The 18746-nt window shown below is 39.0% G+C and overlaps 1 protein-coding gene and 1 long non-coding RNA gene across 6 annotated transcripts in view; one reads left to right on the top strand and one right to left on the bottom strand.

Annotated features, from left to right (window-relative positions):
• Nucleotides 1–18746, bottom strand: part of Ctxnd2 (cortexin domain containing 2) — a 42950-nt gene that overhangs the window by 13737 nt on the left and 10467 nt on the right. Inside the window, exon 1 of one of the 5 annotated variants that reach the window (XM_063252914.1) lies at nt 11484–11697. The exons of 3 other annotated variants lie outside the window; for them this stretch is intronic. The gene's annotated coding sequence lies outside the window, so the exon portion shown is untranslated. Of the gene's footprint in view, nt 1–11483; nt 11698–18746 lie in introns of those variants that run through there. One more of the 5 variants, XM_063252909.1, reaches the window with a different exon arrangement.
• On the top strand, nt 9491–17274 carry LOC134476874 (uncharacterized). The gene is made up of 2 exons (XR_010048657.1): nt 9491–9728; nt 17008–17274. It is a non-coding gene; the product is annotated as an uncharacterized LOC134476874 (long non-coding RNA).

Raw genomic sequence — 18746 nt, 5'->3', positions numbered from 1 at the left:
TTCTTTCCACATGCAAAGAGTTTTCCCAGAAAACTAAACAGTATGCAAAGATTGCAGTATCCAAAACCCATATGGAACTGTCACCTCTTTTTTTGAGGATGGAAGAGATATATTAATATGGCCTTATATTCAGTTTCTAAATGCACTCCTAGGGGACCAAAGTGAACTTTTTCAAATGGCAATAAATAAGTGAACTTAATTCCATGAAGAAGTGCTTATTTCTTTTCTGTGCTGCTTATATGTGCAATTTAATTTCTTCATAGAAAATTTAGTTTATTTTAAAAAAAAAGAAAAGAAAATTTAGTTTAAGTGGAGATAAATTGCATTTTGAACTTGTCATATGTTGACACCCAGGCAGTTTTATCCAATTATCCATGTCAGGTGTTGTATAACCTGCTGAAAAGTCACATTCCTGACAGGCTCATCGCTACCCTTCCATTTTTGTGATGTAGACCTCTACATTCTGAGGAAGTTTTACATTTTTTCCATCTGCAGCTGTGGGCAACCCCTATGGCATCCTGGCCACCAGCCTCCAGGTAGCTGCTACAGGCTCCACCACTCACATCCTTGGCCACGCTTGGGATGCAGAGGAGCCTGAGACAGGACCACCATTCTGAAATCCTGCCTGTCCCTCAGGCCTGCCTTGGGGACCGGGAGTGCCTGGGGTACAGCTGCAGACCCTGCCTAGCAGGAGGCCTTGACTGTGACCCAGGCTGGCACCCTTTCATTTGTTTTGACATTCCGAATGAGGGTTGAGGACTGGTTGCCTGGTTTCTAATTTACAGCTGAAAAGCTTTATAGAAAAAAAATTGGCTGGTCTGGGCTACACAGCAAGCTCAAGGACAGCCAGAACTATGAAACTTTGTCTCAAACAAAACAAAACAAACAAACAAACAAAAATGAGGAAAAAGAGAAGAGGCTGGTTAAAACAACTTGTAGCGGCAGAGTAGAGGACAGAGGTTGGGACTGAACTGAGCATGAGGAGTATTTCTAATCCTGAGGACGAGAGACACGAACCTCGTAGATAAAAGCCAGTGGAAGAGCCCACACTGGAGGACTTCCGCTAGGACGACCTTACAGTAACAGAAAGTTGCTGCAGGTCATCTTATGATTGTCAGCATTTTAAAGAACAGCCAGAGCAAAGACATGAATGGTGTGGAGTCTGCATTTAGATAATCCTAATTAGTGGGGAAATTTCTGAGAAAAGTATACATCATGAGAGAGAGCCCTGAATATCATTGAATCCAGGAGAAAAAAAAGGGCCAATAGATTTTTTTGGAAAAATCACGTAAGGGGCTTTTGGTTGCAGATGGGTAAGGCAAAAATGTTTGGTAAATTGGGATAGAGAGGAGCTAAGCTGCTCTGTGAAACAGTATCGAGAATTACGGTCATTATGGACAGTTGCGCCTTATCAGAGAATTGCAAGGGAATAGTCCTAAGATTAGGATGATAGAAAACCATAAGATTAGGATGATAGAAAACCGATTTGGAGCTCTTTCTGTTATGAAGATTTGTAGGTATTTGTGCCACCCTTGAGGTATGTATACTATTTATACATATGACACCATTCTTATCCCTTCTACAATGCTCTTCCCCCCAAATTATTTTATTTTAAAGAGAAAAAAATTCAAAAGACAACAATTGGGGGATAACAATGCTATATGCATTGCATATTATATATATGTATCTAGTTTCAGTCTCTCACAGTAGTGTGACAATGTGACGTTTACACATGCATGTCTGATTTATTTTACTAATGAGTACAGTCTCAAGTTGCATCCCTTTACCTATAAAAGTCTCCAGTTTAGGGGCTGGGGATTTAGCTCAGGCGGCATAAGCGCCTGCCATGCAAGCAGGCAGTCGTGAGTTTGATCCCTGGTACCGATAAAATAGAAAAAGACCAAAAAAAAAAAAAGTCTCCAGTTTATTCTTCTTTATGGTTGAGTTGTACTCCATTGTATAAAAATACCATGTCTTTTTAATCCATTCCTCAGTTGATGGGCATTTAGACTGTTTCCAAGATCTGGCTATTATAAATTGTGCTGCTGTACACATGGGTGCACATATATCACTGTGATATGCTGTTTTTAATTCTTCTGGGAAGATACTCAGCAGAGGAATAGCTGGGTCAAATGGGACCTTCAATCCTGGTTTTTCAAGGAATCTCCACATTGATTTCCACAGAGGTTACATCAGTACTGTGCTCTTTCAGAGCAAGGTTCTATCCTGTGGACAGAACCCAAGGTCTTGCATAAACTAGGCAAACAATTTGCTACTGAGCTACAATTCCAAGTCCCTCCTTTCTACTTTTTTTTTCTTTTGTGATGGTGGAGATGGAGCCCAAGGCCTTAAGTATGCTAGGCAAGGACTGTACCACTGAATCACATTTCCAGCCCTTTTTGTTTTGAGACAGAGCCTCACTGGATTGCCTACGCAGGCTTCCAGCTCGTGATCCTTCTACTCAGAGGACTACAGATGTACACCACCTCATCCAGCTCCTTTTTTTCTTTTTTGTGCTGGAATTGAACCCAGAGCTTTGTGAATGCTAGGCGAGCACTCTACCTATAAGTTATACCTTAACCCACCTTGTACTTTTTGATCTTGCAATGTTCAACCTCTCAGAGGTCCACAAATTTCACCCTCATCTCTAAGCCTTTTCCATTAACATTCTCTTTGCATTATTCTTTCTTGTATAGTCAACCTTGACATCTTAGCTTTCCTAGAGAAATCTTACATTAAATGTCATTATAGTTTGTTGTAGTTACTTTAGTATCTGTATTCTCTGATAAAATTATAACTTTTGTGAGTAGGGACTATATTTATTTCTTACCCCTAAAGTCTGCAATACATTAGATGCTCAATAAATACATGTTCAATGAATGTTAAAGTGGGCATGGAAACATGTTTGATGAATGAATGATGACTTTGAGATGTGACATTGGCCTTGATCTAAAAGGAAATTGTGCTAAATGAGTAGTAAAGAAAGAATCTAAACTGGGCATGGTGGCACATGCCTATAATGAGGCAGGAGGATTTCTGTGAGTTCAAGACCAACCTGGGGCTGGGAACTTAGCTCAGTGGCTTAGCTCCTGCCTGGCAAGCATAAGGTCTTGAGTTTGATTCCCAGTACCAAAAAGAAAGAAAGAAAGATTCTAGATTTCAATAGATAAAACAGGAAACGGCAGTGAGGAAATGAAGACACGAAGATTTTAAAACATTTATGAGAAATTCAACAAGGAAAGAAAGAGGAGAAGTAAAATAGCCGCTGAGAGCCTATTGCAGATTCAAGTGAAGGATTCATTTTCAAAGGTAGGATAGAAAGGTATCGAGTAGGGTGCTTTTGTTTGAAAGTGACAGAAAAGCCCACTCAATGGAAAATAAAAAATAATATGGGCAGGAAATGTAGCTTAGCGGTAGGACATGTGCTTAGTGTGCCGAAGGCATTGAGTCCATTCCCCAGCACCAGAAAATGAAGCGAAACAAAACAAAACAAAACAAAACAAAATGAAACAAAACAAAACAACCATGGAGTTTACTCAGGCTAAGAAGTCCAGAGTGAGGCTTTAGGTATGGTTGATTCAAAACTTGAGACATTTCTAGGTAAATGGATGCACCTTGAGATCATATTCTGAAGTGAAATAAATTGGACACATATGTGTAAATACCAAATTGTTTCTCTGGTGTGAGAAACTTTAAGTGTAAGTAAGGGCCAAAATATATAAGAGATATTGTGAAATAGGAAGAAAATGTTCAAATGGGAAAGGGAACTAGAGAGCGGGGATGGGGAAAGGAAAGGAAAAAATGAAAAAAATGGAAACAAAGTTTTTGTAAATAAGGGTGGGAAGAGGGGTTGAAGGGAGAGGAGGATAATGGGGGAAAAAGAATTGAGCTATATCATGTACAGGTACAAATTCCCTAAGATGAATGTGATCACTATATATATCTAAAGTGTACCAATAAACTTAATAAAAAAATGAACCTTCTAATTTACTTTTTCCATAAAACTCTCAGAGAGAGATTATACTTTATTTTACAGAAAAAAATGTGGTTGATCCAGAGAGTTAAGGTGTCACCAATGAGCTGCCTTTGTATGCTTATGGTTTTTTCCAACCCTGTCATTTTTCTATGATGATTTTATCCCCAGGCTGGCTTTTCTATGGTTAGAAAAATGCATCCTACAAATCCAGACCTCACAAAGTTCCCCTACATATCATCTCTCCCTCTTCCATTTCAGAGGAAAAAGAACAATTTTCTATTAGTCAGGGTTCTTGTATAAGCAATGGAAGGGGACCTACCTCTTCTCCTCCTTCTCCTCCACCTCTTCCTCCTCTTCCTCCTCCTCCTCCTTCTCTTTTTCTTTTTCTTGAGACAGGATCTCACCATGTAATGCAGCCTGGTCTTGGACTCACTATGGACCTCATAGTGAGCTGGCCATGAACTCATGTTAACCCTCCTGCCTCAGTCTCCTAAGTGTTGGGATTATAGATGTGCACCACCATGCCCAGTTTTGGGTTTTCTTAAATAGAAAATATATTTATGGTAAAAAAAATCAGGTAGCTCAGGAGAACTAATCTTCTAAACAGGTGAAAACCAACAAAAGCCAGCAGTCAGAAACTATGCCAAGGTTTGTATAAGAAAAGTCTGGTTAGGGCAGTGCTGGCACTAGACATCACCACCACCAGACATTGCCACTGCTGTCATTGGATATTGTGATCTCTTCCATGCCTGGACTGCAATTTGTGTCATCTCTGTGTTATTCAATATTCCAACCCATCTGACTGATCAAGGCCAAATCATAAACCAGCACCTGAGCTGCCATAAAGTGGGAAAGGAAATATTTGACTTCTTTAAGTTCCTAGGGAGAATGAGGTTCTGTCTCCCTCAGATTCACATTGAGGAAAGTTTCCCAAATAGGAGGGATTTTGGATGTTTGTCAGATAAAAAATGACAAATAACTACTTTTAGGTCTTTGCCCCTGTCCGGTTATATGGTGTTTAAAAAATATTCATCAGGGGCTGGGGATTTAGCTCAGTGGCATAAGCGCCTGCCTTGCAAGCAGGCAGTCGTGAGTTTGATCCCTGGCTTGCAAGCAGGCAGTCATGAGTTCGATCCTTGGTACCGATAAAAAATGAAAAAGACAAAAAAAAAATTCATCTATAATCTAAAGACATGGAGAGACTGAAAAAAAAGTAGGGGATAGAAGAAAAAAGTACACTAGGTAAATAACAATCAAAAGAAAACTGAGGCTGTATTAACGTCAGACAAAGAGTTCTTAAGACTGGGTATGGTGGTGCATACCTGTGATTCCATTATTCGTGAGGCTGAGACAGGAAGAGCACCTCAAATTCAAGGCCAGTGTGGGCTACATAGGTAGTTCAAGGCCAGCCTAAACTGCATAGTTAGATCCTTTCTCAAAAAACCAAAGACCAAAAAAAAAGTAATATTAGAGATGAAGAGGATTAATAGGCAATGATAAATGGTTTGATTTAGTAGAAAGATATAACCTAATAAAAATAGCCTGAAAAAATAAAATAAAATTTCTGCAGGCACCCCAGGGGAAGAACCACCAATGACTCCTGAGATCTGCGCCATGTTGGAACTTAGGACGCTGGGAAACCAAGCAATAAGCCTGCCTCCCTGTTAAGCAATAGTGAGCCTACCTGTACACGGGCTTAGAGTTAAACATCCCACTTCCCCTGGCCCCCTCTAGCAAATGGGAACTAGAGATCTGAGCATCTCTTGGGAGGTTGACCATATGCAATATAGCAAATAAGAGGAATTTCCTTCTACCATCTTTTTGAAGGCAAATATTTTTACTACTATTTTGCTTTATTCTGACTAATGGTACTGTTCTATTCACTATTCTGTTTTGATAAGTTCTATAATGTTCTGTACTTCATTTTATTTTGCTATACGTGATTAAAAGAACAACTATTGTGATGATAATGAGATATACTATGATACCTATTGTTATTATCCCGGTAATTTGCTGTGAAGTTCTGTACCAATTTCACTACAGTGTCTCAACTGGCTTTGTTCTGTCTTGTTCTCTTGTATTTTACTACCTTAAAAATAAAAAATAAAGTAGCCTGAAGATAAATAAGAAGATAATGGAATTATAGGAAGCAATTGACTTTAAAAACCATTATCGTGGATAATTGACTTTTTTTAGTCAAGGAGTGAAAGATCTCTACAATGAAAACTATAAAACATTGATCAAGGAATTTGAGGACAAAAAAAAAACTATCTCTTGTTCATGAATTAGAAGATTCACTATTGTTAAAATGACCATACTACTCAAAGTGATCTACAGATTCAGTACAATCTTTATCAAAATATGAGTGACATTCTTTACAGAACTAGGAAAAAAATACTAAAATTTTTTGTGGAAACATGAAAAACTCTCCAAAACCAAAGCCATCTTGAGCAAAAACAACACAGCCTGAAGCATTACACCATTTGACATCAAAATATAGTACAGAAATATAGTAATCAAAACAGCATGGGACAACCAGGCATGGTGCCACAGTCTAGAAGGCTGAAGGAGTAAGATCAAAATTCAAGTCCAGCCTGGCCAATTTCTTGACTCAGTGAGATTTCTGTCTCAAAATAAAAACACTTTTTAAAATACGGGCTGAGGGTGGGCATGGTGGCTCACGCCTGTAATACCAGCATTTGGGAGGCTGAGGCAAGAGCATCCTTGCGAGTTCAAGACCAGCCTGGGCTACAAAGTGAGCTCAAGTCCAGCCTGAACTGCATAGAGGGATCCTATCTCAAAAAGATAAAAAAGAAAAAAATGAGGACTGAGGATGGAGTTTAGTACAAAGATCCTGGTTCATTTGCCAATATAGGAAAAGAAAAGAAAAAAGAAAGAGAATAAAGAAAAAAAAAGAAAGAAAGAGAGAAACAACACACAGAGAATGGCTAGGCATGGTAGCGCATGCTTGTAATCCCAGCACTTGGGAGGTTGAGGCGAGAGGATCACTGTGAGTTTGAGGCCACACAGTGAGCTCAAGTCCAGCCTGAACTACCTGGTGAGACCCTGTCTCAAAAGAACCAAAAACCAACCAACCAAACAAACAAAAAACACCCCCAAAACAACAACAACAACAAATGAGAGGAAAATCCCACTAAAATAAAAGCCACAACCTAAATTAAAAAAACAGCATGGTGTTGGCACAAAACCAGATACTCAGATGAATGGGCTACAGAGGAGAACCACAAATAAACCTCCACATCTGCACCAGCTTATCTTTGACAAAGGTGGAAAGGATACACAATGGGAAAAGCATAGTATTTTAATAAATGGCACAGGGAAAATTGGATGTTCACATACAGAAGAATGAAACTAGACCAGTTATAAAAGTCAACTTAAATGTGGTTAAAGACTTAAATGTGAGATTTGAAACTATGAAACTATTAGGAAAAAACAAACAAAATACTTCTGAGTATTGAACTGGAAAATAATTTTTAGGGAGAAGACCCTAAAAGATCAGTAGACAGAAGAAAAAAATGAGATTATCTCAAGCTACAAACTTCTGCTTAGCAAAGGAAACAACACAGTGAAGGATCACAATGGGAGAAAATATCTGCAAACTCCACATCTGACAAGCAGTTAGTATCCAGAAAATAGGAGGACTCCAGAGCTGGGAACGTAGCTTGGTTGCTGTGCAAGGAGTATCCCCAATACTATGCACATACACACACACACACACACACACACACACACATACACACACACGACAGATAGAGAGAGAGAAAGAGAGAGAGAGAGAGAGAGAGAGAGAGAACATGGGTGACGTGCCTAAATAGACATTTCTCAAAAAGAAGTCACATAGGGGTTGGGAATGTAATTCAGTGGCAGGGTGTTTGCCCAGTATGTGTAAGTATGTTCCAAACTTAGCACTGAAAAGAACAAAAATATCAACAGGTATATGAAAAAAAAGTTTAACATTACTAATCATCAGCCAGTACAAATCAAAGGCCACAATGAGGTATCACCTCACTCCAATAAGAATGACTATCTCAAGTAACAGAAGTATAGCATCTAGATGAATAATCTAGATGAATAATATTGATTTTCGTTGGTGCCATGGTTTGTGTCTGGATGACCCCCAGAGCCTCATGCAGTCAAGGGGTGGACTTTTGGAAGGTTGCTGACTTTTGGGAGGAACATTTTCAATTGATTCATAGCCCAGTACTAGGCTTCTGGGTGTGAGTGCTACACTGCATACAATATAAGGGACACAAAATGTCTCTCTTTCTCCCTTTCCTTGCCTATAGCTTTCCACTACCATGAACTATTGTCCTTTTTCCCTGTGCCACTCTCCTTGGAGTCGGCAGATTGTGGACTGAAACCTCTACAGACTGTGAGCCAAATAAACCTTTCCCCCTTTTACTTTGGTGTTGAGTATTTTGTCTTAGCAATGAGAAAAGTAGCAAAGGTACATGGATTTTATATTTTAAAAAGCATAGAGACATATTAGAAAATTGTATGCAGTACTGGGTGTGGTGATGAATGCCTGTAACCCCAGCACTTGAAGGCTGAGTCAGGAGGATTGCCACAAATTTGAGGCCAGTCTGGGCTACATAGTGAGTTTAAGGCAAAGCTGAACTTTATAGCAAGATCCTGTCTCAAAAAAAAAAAAAAAAAAAAAAAAAAAAAAGACCAAACCCTGTAAATAAATAAATAAATAAATAAATAATGGAGAAGGCCAGAGTGAGAGACCGTATCTTCTGAGAAATGATTAAAGAAATCAATCAACATATACTTGAGAACTATTTTTAAATTAATGAAAATCTTGAGCCTTGAATGTCAGGACAATAAAGTAGGATTTTATTCTTTCCGGTACAGAGTGATCTCTGAGGGTTGTTAAGCAGATGAACACTTGAAAAGCAGGAGTCATATCTTACTGAGTATCTTCTCGGCTCTGACTGGAGGTAAGCCCCGGGGTCTTGCCTATTCACGGCATAGCTTCAGTGTCTTGGGGCTGTGTTGGCACATTGAAAATATTTACTTAGCAAACCTAAATGAGTGGATTTATATCGGTTCCTGGCACATCATGCCTACACAATGCATGCTTACTGAATGAAGGAAGTTAAATATCAAACCCATGCTTCAGAAAGTTAAGTAGCAAGTATGTAAAAGGTATTGGGAATATTAAATAACACAACTTAAGACAAAACAATAGTGAAGAGTTATAGTAGTCTCAAGAGGAAACAAAAGCCAGGGTCACAGACTGAGTAATAGAAATAATTGACGTGAGATTGTGAAAGGATTTACAATAATTTAGAAATTAAATGCATGTTGAGTGGGAAAAGGAAGTGACCAAGAAATTCTGGGACTTGAATTTGGAAAGTTGAAAGAAAAATGTTCCCATTCATAGAATTATTTATTTTAGGACTAGCAGATGTTTTAAGGGGTTGTGATGAATTCTGTTTCTGGCAAACTGAATTTTTTTTTTCTTTTTTTTTTTTTTTTACCAGGGATTGAACTCATGACCTTGTGCTTGCCAGAATTTAAACATGTTCAGGAGACAGAAATATTGGACTAAGCACTTAGGGGAAAAGAAGAGCAAGATCTCTGGAGTTAATAGTCATCAAAGGGTTGCATAATTGAAATCACAGATTAGAAGACCAACGTAGGACAAAATGATGGGATGTCTGCATTCTGGAGAAAGAGATCAAGGAGACCAGTGAAACAGCCTTGTGTAAGAAAACGTGAAGAGGTAGGATCATGAAATTGAAGAGATGATTTGAAGGGTGTTTGCTGTGGCCTCTTACTACAGAGAAACTGAAAACCTTCATTCAGAATTTGGAAAGTGGAAGGGATCGATTGTCACCTTTGGTTCTCTCTTTTATCTAATTACATCTGAATTTCTGAACCTGGGGGCAAAGTGTCTCTAGTTTACCCATTCAGACTTCTATCAGCTATCAAATTCCACACTGTTCTTTTCCCTCCTCGGTCAAAAAGTAAAGTACATTGGCAGTGAAATGGAAAAAAAGAAAAAGGCTAGTGTTGTGGTTCTAATTTTGTTATGTTTATTCTTGGCTGTTCTTGTCATATGTAGGGATCTAGATTTTATGGCCCTGAAGTTTATAAATCTGTCTTTAAGAAAAATACAAGATTTTGATAGAAATTTAGATAAAAATTTAGATTTTTAACTGAAGAAAAAAAAAAAAGGTTCAACAAATTATTAGGGCCTTGGATCTTCAGTTTCCTTTCTTTATGATCTTTTATGGACAGCCTGAACTGCATAGTGAGATCCTGTCTCAAAAAGACAAAAAAAAAAAAAAATCTCTTATGCAAAAATTGCTTTTCTTGACTGATACCCTGTCAAACATGGTAGATCCAACGAGGCATGGTGGCACATATCTAGCTACTCAGGAAGTTAAGGTGGGAGGCTCTCAAGTCTGAGGACAGCATATGTCAACAGAAAAACAAATTTGAATTCTCAATGAAAGTTCTTTCCCAGTAGGGTAAATAAAATGGTAGGTCTAAAATTTGTTTTCCAAAGAGAACAGTCATCTTTATTGGTTTTTTGAAAGGCCTTTTAAGGTTCCTGTTTTGTGTGAGATAAAACAAGGAGCAGTACTATTCAGGACTAGAGTGGGGGGAAGAAAGTGAGGCATGGATCTTTTGGTCTGTGGTAAAATTGGTCCTGCTAAACTGAGAGAAACAGATTGAAGGCATTTATGAATCTTCAGCAAAGTCAGTTCCTCTTTGACTTCTACAAAGATCACTTCTTCTTTTCCATGTGTTCTCTTCCCAAATCACCACAACATTTCCACCTAGAATGCCATTTCGTTCTTAAAAATCCCCCATAACTACTGGGCACCATGGTACATGCCTATAATCTTGGTACTCAGCAGGCTGAGGCAGAAGGATCCCCATGAGTTTAAGGGCAGTTAGGGTTACACAGTGAGTTCAAGGTAGCCTGAACTCCAAAGGTGAAACCCTGTTTTGCACCCACCCTAATAAAAACCACAACTAAAAACAAAGAAAACTCCCCACAACTAAAAAGACCCGTAAGTGCTTTCCTGATCATAAAGTTAATCCTAAGAAGGACGTAATGATGAAGAAACATAAAAATGAAGCTTCCTGACTATAATCCCTAAAATCAAAGACAGGATTTGGCGAATAGGACCAATCAGAGGTTCTTCTAATTTATCTTAGAAAAAGACCATGCCCCAATATCATCCTCACTCAGAGAAAAGTCTTAATTAAAAAAGCAAAAACAGGGGCTGGGGATTTAGCTCAGCGGCATAAGCGCCTGTCTTGCAAGCAGGCGGTCATGAGTTCGATCCCTGGTACCAATAAAAAGGAAAAAGACAAAAAAAAAAGCAAAAACATTCTTTAATGAAACAAACATCTTTCTTCCCCCATTATTATCCCTGTTTTCCCACAGGAAGGCAGTATTAAACTCAAGATTGTTGGAATTTTTCCCAGTTGAAACACCAGTAAGGCAATGGGTAGTTTTTACCTTTCATGAGGGCTATCCAGGGTTGGATTTGGCTGTTGCCAGGGCAGTCTCTTCCTACTCAAGCACATCTCTTGGCAACCTCTCTTATTCTCAGCCCCTTCTTACAAAAGCAGAGTGGCTGGTGGCCCTTCCGACTCCTACGCTGAGCTCAGAAGCTTCATGAATAGTTCAACAAGAACATGATCAAGTTTCAGACACACCCACAGTGAGTGAGAAAATGATCCACTAGATTAAATTGGAGCCTAGATCAGCAGAGGAATATTTCCACAACTGCCAGGGTTGGGGCAGCCAAGGTTAATAGCTCAAACAACATTTTCTAAATAGGATCATGTGGGTGGATCCAAAGCCAGGCATCACAATGCTAGGCCATTACCTACACCCATCTACAACCCCCAGCCCTTTGTGTTTTATTTTGCTATAGAGTCTTGCTAAATTCTTAGGGTGTCCTCAAATTGGAATCTTTCTGCCTCAGCTTCTAAGTGGCTGAAATTACAGGCTTGTGCCACGACACCTGACTAAATTTCATATTATACTGTTATGTGTTTCATTATTATACTTTTCCATGTGTCCTCTTTCCAAGTCACCTCAAACTGTTATGGTTCATATCTGAATGTTCCACCAAAGCCTTATAAATAAAAAGAAGCCAAGTCAAGTACTTCGGATCAGGACAATAGGAAAAATGGTTTGAGGGTACTTAAGAAATCAGCAAGGCCCTACCCTCACAGACTTAGAGGTGCAAAAGTGAAAGACTTTGAGAAGGGAGCCCCAAGAAATTGGTTTCCTGGGATTCAGTTCACAATGTTCAGCCATATAGCCACTCAGAGGTCTCTGCATCCTCAATTCAAAGGGGCCTTGCTCAAAGACTTTTATGTTTTTGGTACTGGGGATCCACCTCACGACCTCGTGCTTTTTTTTTTTTTTTTTTTGTCTTTTTCGTTTTTATCGGTACCAGGGATCGAACTCATGACCGCACACTTGCAAGGAAGGCGCTTATGCCACTGAGCTAAATGTCCAGCCCCAACGACCTCGTGCTATGCTGCTGTTCCCTGACCCCCTCCCCACCTTTTTTTTTTTTTTTGGGAGACCCCTTGTCTATGTATCTTAGGCTGGCCTTAGACTCACTGTGTAGCCCAGGCTGGCCTCAAACCCATAGTGATTCTTTTGCCTCAGTATCCTGAGTGCTGGGATTACAGGCATGTGCCATCATGCCCAGGCTCAAAGACTTTATGAATGAAATCCTGATCACAGAGGAACTATCATGAAGAATCAACAACTGGGACCATCTTATTAAAAGGGTTTTTCACAGCTAGAGAAATCACTAACAGAGTGAAGAAACAATCCACAATGTGGGAAAAAATGTTTGCCAGTTGTTCCTCAGACAAAGGATTACTATCAAGAACATATAAAGAAATGAAAATAATCAGATCTTCCAAATTTAAAAACTCAATCCAAAAATGGGCATCTGAGATGAAGAAATACAAACAGCAAATAAATACATGAAGAAGTGTTCAACATCACTGGTCATTTGAGAGGTGCAGATTAAAATAACACTGTGGGGGCTGAGGATTTAGCTCAGCGGCATAAGCACCTGCCTTGGAAGCAGGCAATCATGAATTCGATTCCTGGTACCGATAAAAAGGAAAAAGACAAAAAACAAAAACAAAAACAAAACACTGTGTTTCCATCTCACCCCAGAAAGAATGGCTAGTATCAAGAAATCAACTAATAGGGGTTGGGGATTTAGCTCAGCGGCATAAGCACCTGCCTTGCAAGCAGGCAGTCGTGAGTTCAATCCCTGGTACCGATAAAAACGAAAAAGACAAAAAAAAAAAAAAATTTAAGAAATCAACTAATAACAAATACTGGAGGGGCTGTGGGGAAAAATGAACCCTTCCTCACTGATGGTGGGAGTGTATGCTAGTGCAACCACTGTAGAGATCAGTGTGGAGATTCCCCCCAAAAAACTAGGACTAGAGGTTTTATTTGACCAAGCTATTCCCCTTCTAGGTATCTTCTCAAAAGAATTGAAAGCATCATACAAAATGATGTATGCATACCTATGTTTGTAGTGCCATAGTTTGTAATAGCCAAATCTTAGAAAGAGCCCAAATTCCCATCAGCTGGTGAATGGATAAAGAAGATGTGGATTTTTCTACAAATGGAGTACTACTCTGTGATAAAGAAGAAATGCTCAAGACATTTCTAGGAAAATGGATGCACCTGAGTCCATACTCTTATGTGAAATAAATCAGATATAACACGTGTAAATACCACATTGTTTTTCTGGTATGAGAAGCCAAAGGTGTAAATAAGCACCAAAATGTTATAATAGATGTTGTGAAATAGGAAGAAAATATTCAAATAGGGAAGAAGGGAAAGTGATGAGGAAAAGGAAAGAAGAGAAAAGTAAAAAAAAAAAGAGAAAAAAGGAAAATATGGAAACAAAGCTTTTGTAAATGAGGAGGTGAGAAGGGGTTGAAGGGAAAGTAGAGGAATGGGGAAAAAGTTATATCATGTACAGGTACAAATTCTACATGATGAATGTGAGCATTATGTACATCTAAAATGTTCCAATAAAATATGATTTAAGAAAGGGGTGCCTGGTGACTGCTCTAGCTGGCAGCATGCAATGGCATCACCCACATAGTGTTGATTTTACAAGGAGCAGCAAATGTTATGCTCTTAGGGAGGCTTCCAACCAGATTGCAGAAGAAGCCCTGTGATGCCAGGCAGCATGCCCCTGAGAGGGCGGAGCATGAAGCAGTAAGGGCGAAGCAGAAAATGCAGTGGAGACCTCAGGAAGTTGCAGAAGCCACAAATGTGGACCGTTTGCAGCAAGCCACAAAGAGTGAGCAAAACTAGCTGAAGAAAGACACTATCAGGGCCGCAATTATACGCAATGCTGTAGCAGCAGGTCCACCGAGCTTCTTGGAGTTCACACGTTAGCACAGCTTGCCCTTGATGCTGGACGTGGAACCACAGAATTTAATGTTTGCCCCACTGGATTTTGGTCTTGCTTTTCCCACTAGTTTCTGTCCCTACATTTCGTTTTGGAGTGGGGATAAACAATCCCTGTGCATTGTATGCTAGCAGTGTTTAATTTTCTTTTTTTAGTTTTGCAGCGACACAGCTAAGAGTTTGTTTTGAGTTTCAGAGGAGACTTTGGACTTGGACATTTCAGCAAAGCTGGAACTGTTAGGATTTTGGTGACTAAACACTTTTTGTTTTACTTTGTTTTGTTTTTGAGACAAGATCAGTATGTAGTTCAGGCTGGCCTTGAGCTTGTAGCAATCCTCCTGCCTCAGTTTCCTGAGTGCTGGAGTTACAAGTGTGAGCCACTATGGCCAGACTAAATGCATTTTGCATAGAGATGTCTGTGAGTCTTTTGGGCCTAGGGTGGAACGTTAAGGTTTATATTTGGATGTTCCCACACAGCATCATGTGCTCACTTAGTGGGGTTTTTGAAAGATGGTTGAATTATGGGCATCATAGCTGATTTGCTGTTAGGAGATGGGGTCTGCTCAGAACAGGAGGGTCCCTGTGGGCACAGCCTAGAAAGGCGAATCTCCCTTCCCAGCTTTTCCCTTCACTTTTTGCTTCTTAGATACCATGAAGCAAGCAGTTTTTCTCTGCTCGGATTCCTCTGCCACGTTATTTCTTCTTGTGAGCCACTCAACCACGAACTGGAACATTAACCAAAGCACACCTTTCTTTCTTTAATTTGTGAGTTAATTTTTGTCTCAGTGAAAGAAACTGATGAATAAATATACGAACATTGCAATGAATATCCTTGTACATATTTGTCTAAGCACTGGTGAAAATATTTTTTGTGCCAGGTTTGTTGATTCCAGCACTTGGTAGGCTGAGGCAGGATGGTCACAGTGAGTTTGAGGGCAGCCTGGGTTACATAGTGAGTTCAAGGCCAGCCTAAAATGCGTCCTGAGACCCTGCCTCAAATTTTTTTTAAACAATTTATCCACTAGTGATTCCTTACTATTATTTTTTTGAAATTCTGTATTACTTTTACCTTTTTTTCTGTTTTGCTTTTTCTCTAAATAAAATTTTTTTGCATGTTAAATTCCCTAAAGTATTAAAAATATAAATGTTATAGGGCATGTATATTTAGAATTTTAATAGCTATTACCAAATGTATACTACAAAGGTTATAACAATTTTTATTCCTATAAGTAGGTATGGAAGTGCTTATTTTTCATCACTTCACAAATATAGGTTACTCTTAATCTCTGAGATATTTACTCAATAGGTTAAAAGATATTAATTTTTAAAAACTGCACTTCTCTAATTACTATGGTTTTAAAAATTACTATGGTTTTAAGACTCTATTGTTTGTATATCTTTTGCAGATTTCCCTACTGATCCCTTTTGATAGGGCTATTTATCGTTTACTTTTTTTTATTTTGGAACCGGGGATCAAACTCGTAACCTTGCACTTGCCAGGCAGGTGCTTATGCCACTAAGCCAAATTCCTGGCCCTATCTTTTACTTACTGATTTCAAAGTGAATGTGCATTTATTTGCAAGTATATATATGAAATGTTTGTATTTATTTGTAACTTTTTGTGAAACATGCTACCAGTGTCTCTCCTTTGCTAGTCCTACTCTGCCACTTTTGAATCTGTTTTCTATCAACGTCAGGTTCCAGAATTCATTTTCTTCTCAACCATTAACTTCTGGCCTCACTTGTTTCCCAGGGTCTCATTCCTTTCTTCCAATTTTTAGACTGCATCTCTAATACTGTTTTAATTTTTCAACTTGTCTATTAGGCCTCCAAACTGGGGAGAACTGCTCTCTATTCACTCTCTTGTATCAGGTCTCTAAATAGTACCCATAGAGAAATTAGTAACCGTGTTCTTTTATCGCTTCATGAAAAATGTATGCCTTCCAATTTTGGTAAGATCTCAGAGCACTTGACAATTTTTTATTCATACCAAGTTGACCTCCCAATTGCCACACCTGCATAGTTTATCTACGAGAACCAAAGTCATCACACGTGACTTAACTTCTCTTTCCTCAACTTCCAAATGTCCACATATATTATTAGTAAAAGGGTGCCTCCTTGGCTTTCTGAGAGTAACTTTTCCATGCAAAGTTCTTAATCCTATCTCCTTACTTCCCCTAAAACTAATCTTGTCTTCTCAGCCACATGTTTGTAATTTGCCCGTTTCAATAAGATCGGTCTATAGACATACTTTACAAAAGAAAAGAAAAGAAGACATTTTACTATTTCCACCCCACACCACCCCCATTAAAAAAAAAAAAACAGTCTTTCTATATAGTTCAGGCTGATTTTGAACTCAATATGTAGCCCAGGCTGGCCTTAAACTCACGGCGATGCACTTGCCTCCATCTCCTGAGTGCTGGGATTACAGCTGAGAGTTACTATATTCTGTGCACTGTCACCTTGTTTGCTCTTCAGCTAACTATTTGATTACTTGGTCTTCACTGTGATGTATCTTCAGAAAGTGATATATAGTAATTAGCTGATCATTATGTTTTACATACAGGTGTCATCCAAAGCCACATGTGGTCATAGGTGATTCTTCTGAAAGGTGATTGGATTTTGGGGGCGCTGTTGCTGTGAGTGCTGTTGGAAGGCATGGCCTGGTTGGAAGAGTTGGGTCACTGCAGGTGTGACCTGCCATCTCAGCTTCCTGGCCCCAGAGACATGAGAAGTCTTTCCTTTGCTATTCCCTTCTGCTGAAGTGTCCTGCCTTGGAGCCAGCTGATCATGGAGTGACACTGTGGGCCAAAATAAACCTTTCTTCCTTTAAGTTGCTGATGTTGGATATTTTCTACTAGCGACCAAAAAATGTGACTAAGACACTGCGTCTACTTTCTGTACATTTCTCACCCAGTTGCAATTTCTATTTCCAGGATTTTCTTATCCATCCTTATCTTCCATAATATGAAACATATGATATTCTTGTCCAAATTCTTTTTCGTGGTGCTTTAATTCAAGGTCTTCTTACTGAGCTACATTCCAGCCTCTTTTTAAAATTTTTTATTTTTCAGACAAGGTCTCATGAGTAGCTGAATTACACAGGTTGGGCTCAAACTTCTAATTTTTGATTTTTTTTGAGACAGGGTCTTGCTATAGTTCAGGCTGACCTTGAACTTGAGGCAATCCTCCTGCCTCAGCTTCCTGAATGCTGTGATTACGAGGCATGTGCCATAATGTCTTGCTTTTTTTTTTTTTCTTGAGACAGGCTCCACTGTGCAATTTGGGCTAGCCTTGAAGTATGTAGCCTAGGTTGGCCTTGAACTTGAAGTGATCCTCCTACCTCAGCCTCTGGAGTGCAGGTATCACAGGCATGTGCCACCATGCCTGACTTGCCTATTTTTGTTGAAACTCTTTTAGCTTCCTATTGTCAGATTCTTTCCAGGTTATCTCTTAAACTTTCTCCATAATCTAAAAGAAATATTTATTTTTAATCTTTTTTTTTTTTTGGTCTTTTTTGTTTTTATCAGTACCAGGGATTGAACTCACGACTGCCTGTTTGCAAGGCAGGCGTTTACGCCGCTGAGCCAAACCCCCAGCCCCAAGAAATATTTATTTTTATTGGTTTATGTTTGCAGTGTATGATTACACTCATCATAGGGAGTTGGCATAGGTATAAAACACATTTTAATTTTTTTATGTCTACCTCCCCTTAATATCTTGGACTCCTTCCCATTTGAAAAGATCTAGCTCTATGTTAAAACAAGTATTTCTTGAGGCATTCCTTTTATCTTCTTTTCTTTCTTTTTTTTTAATAGGTAGATTCTTTCAGCTTGTAATAGCCAAATCTTGGAAACAGCCTAAATACTCATCAACTGGTGAATGGATAAAGAAGATGTGGTTTTTTCCTACAATGGAGTACTACTCTGCTATAAAGGATAAACTTCAGACATTCCTAGGTTAATGGATGTCTCTTGAGACCATATTCTCTAGTGAAGTACACTGGACACATGTGTAAATACCACATTGTTTCTCTGATATATGAAATCAAAAGTGTAAATAAGAACCACAATCTTATAAATCAGTATAAGAAGAAAATGTTCAAGTGGGAGGGGGGAAAGAGAAAGCGGAGAGGGAAAGGAAAGAAGAGAAAAATAAAAAAAAGCAAGAAAAGGAAAAAAAGGAAACAAAGCTTTTGTAAATGGGGTGGGGAAGAGGAATTGAAGGGAGACTAGAGAAATGGGAAAGAAAGAATCAAGAAGGGCTGGGGATTTAGCTCAGTGGCTTAAGCACCTGCCTGAACCA

Source organism: Cavia porcellus, unplaced genomic scaffold (assembly GCF_034190915.1).
Source record: "Cavia porcellus strain 051 isolate PalLab524CR breed Dunkin Hartley unplaced genomic scaffold, mCavPor4.1 scaffold_1, whole genome shotgun sequence".
NCBI lineage: Eukaryota > Metazoa > Chordata > Mammalia > Rodentia > Caviidae > Cavia > Cavia porcellus.
This window is presented reverse-complemented; position numbering and strand designations above follow the sequence as displayed.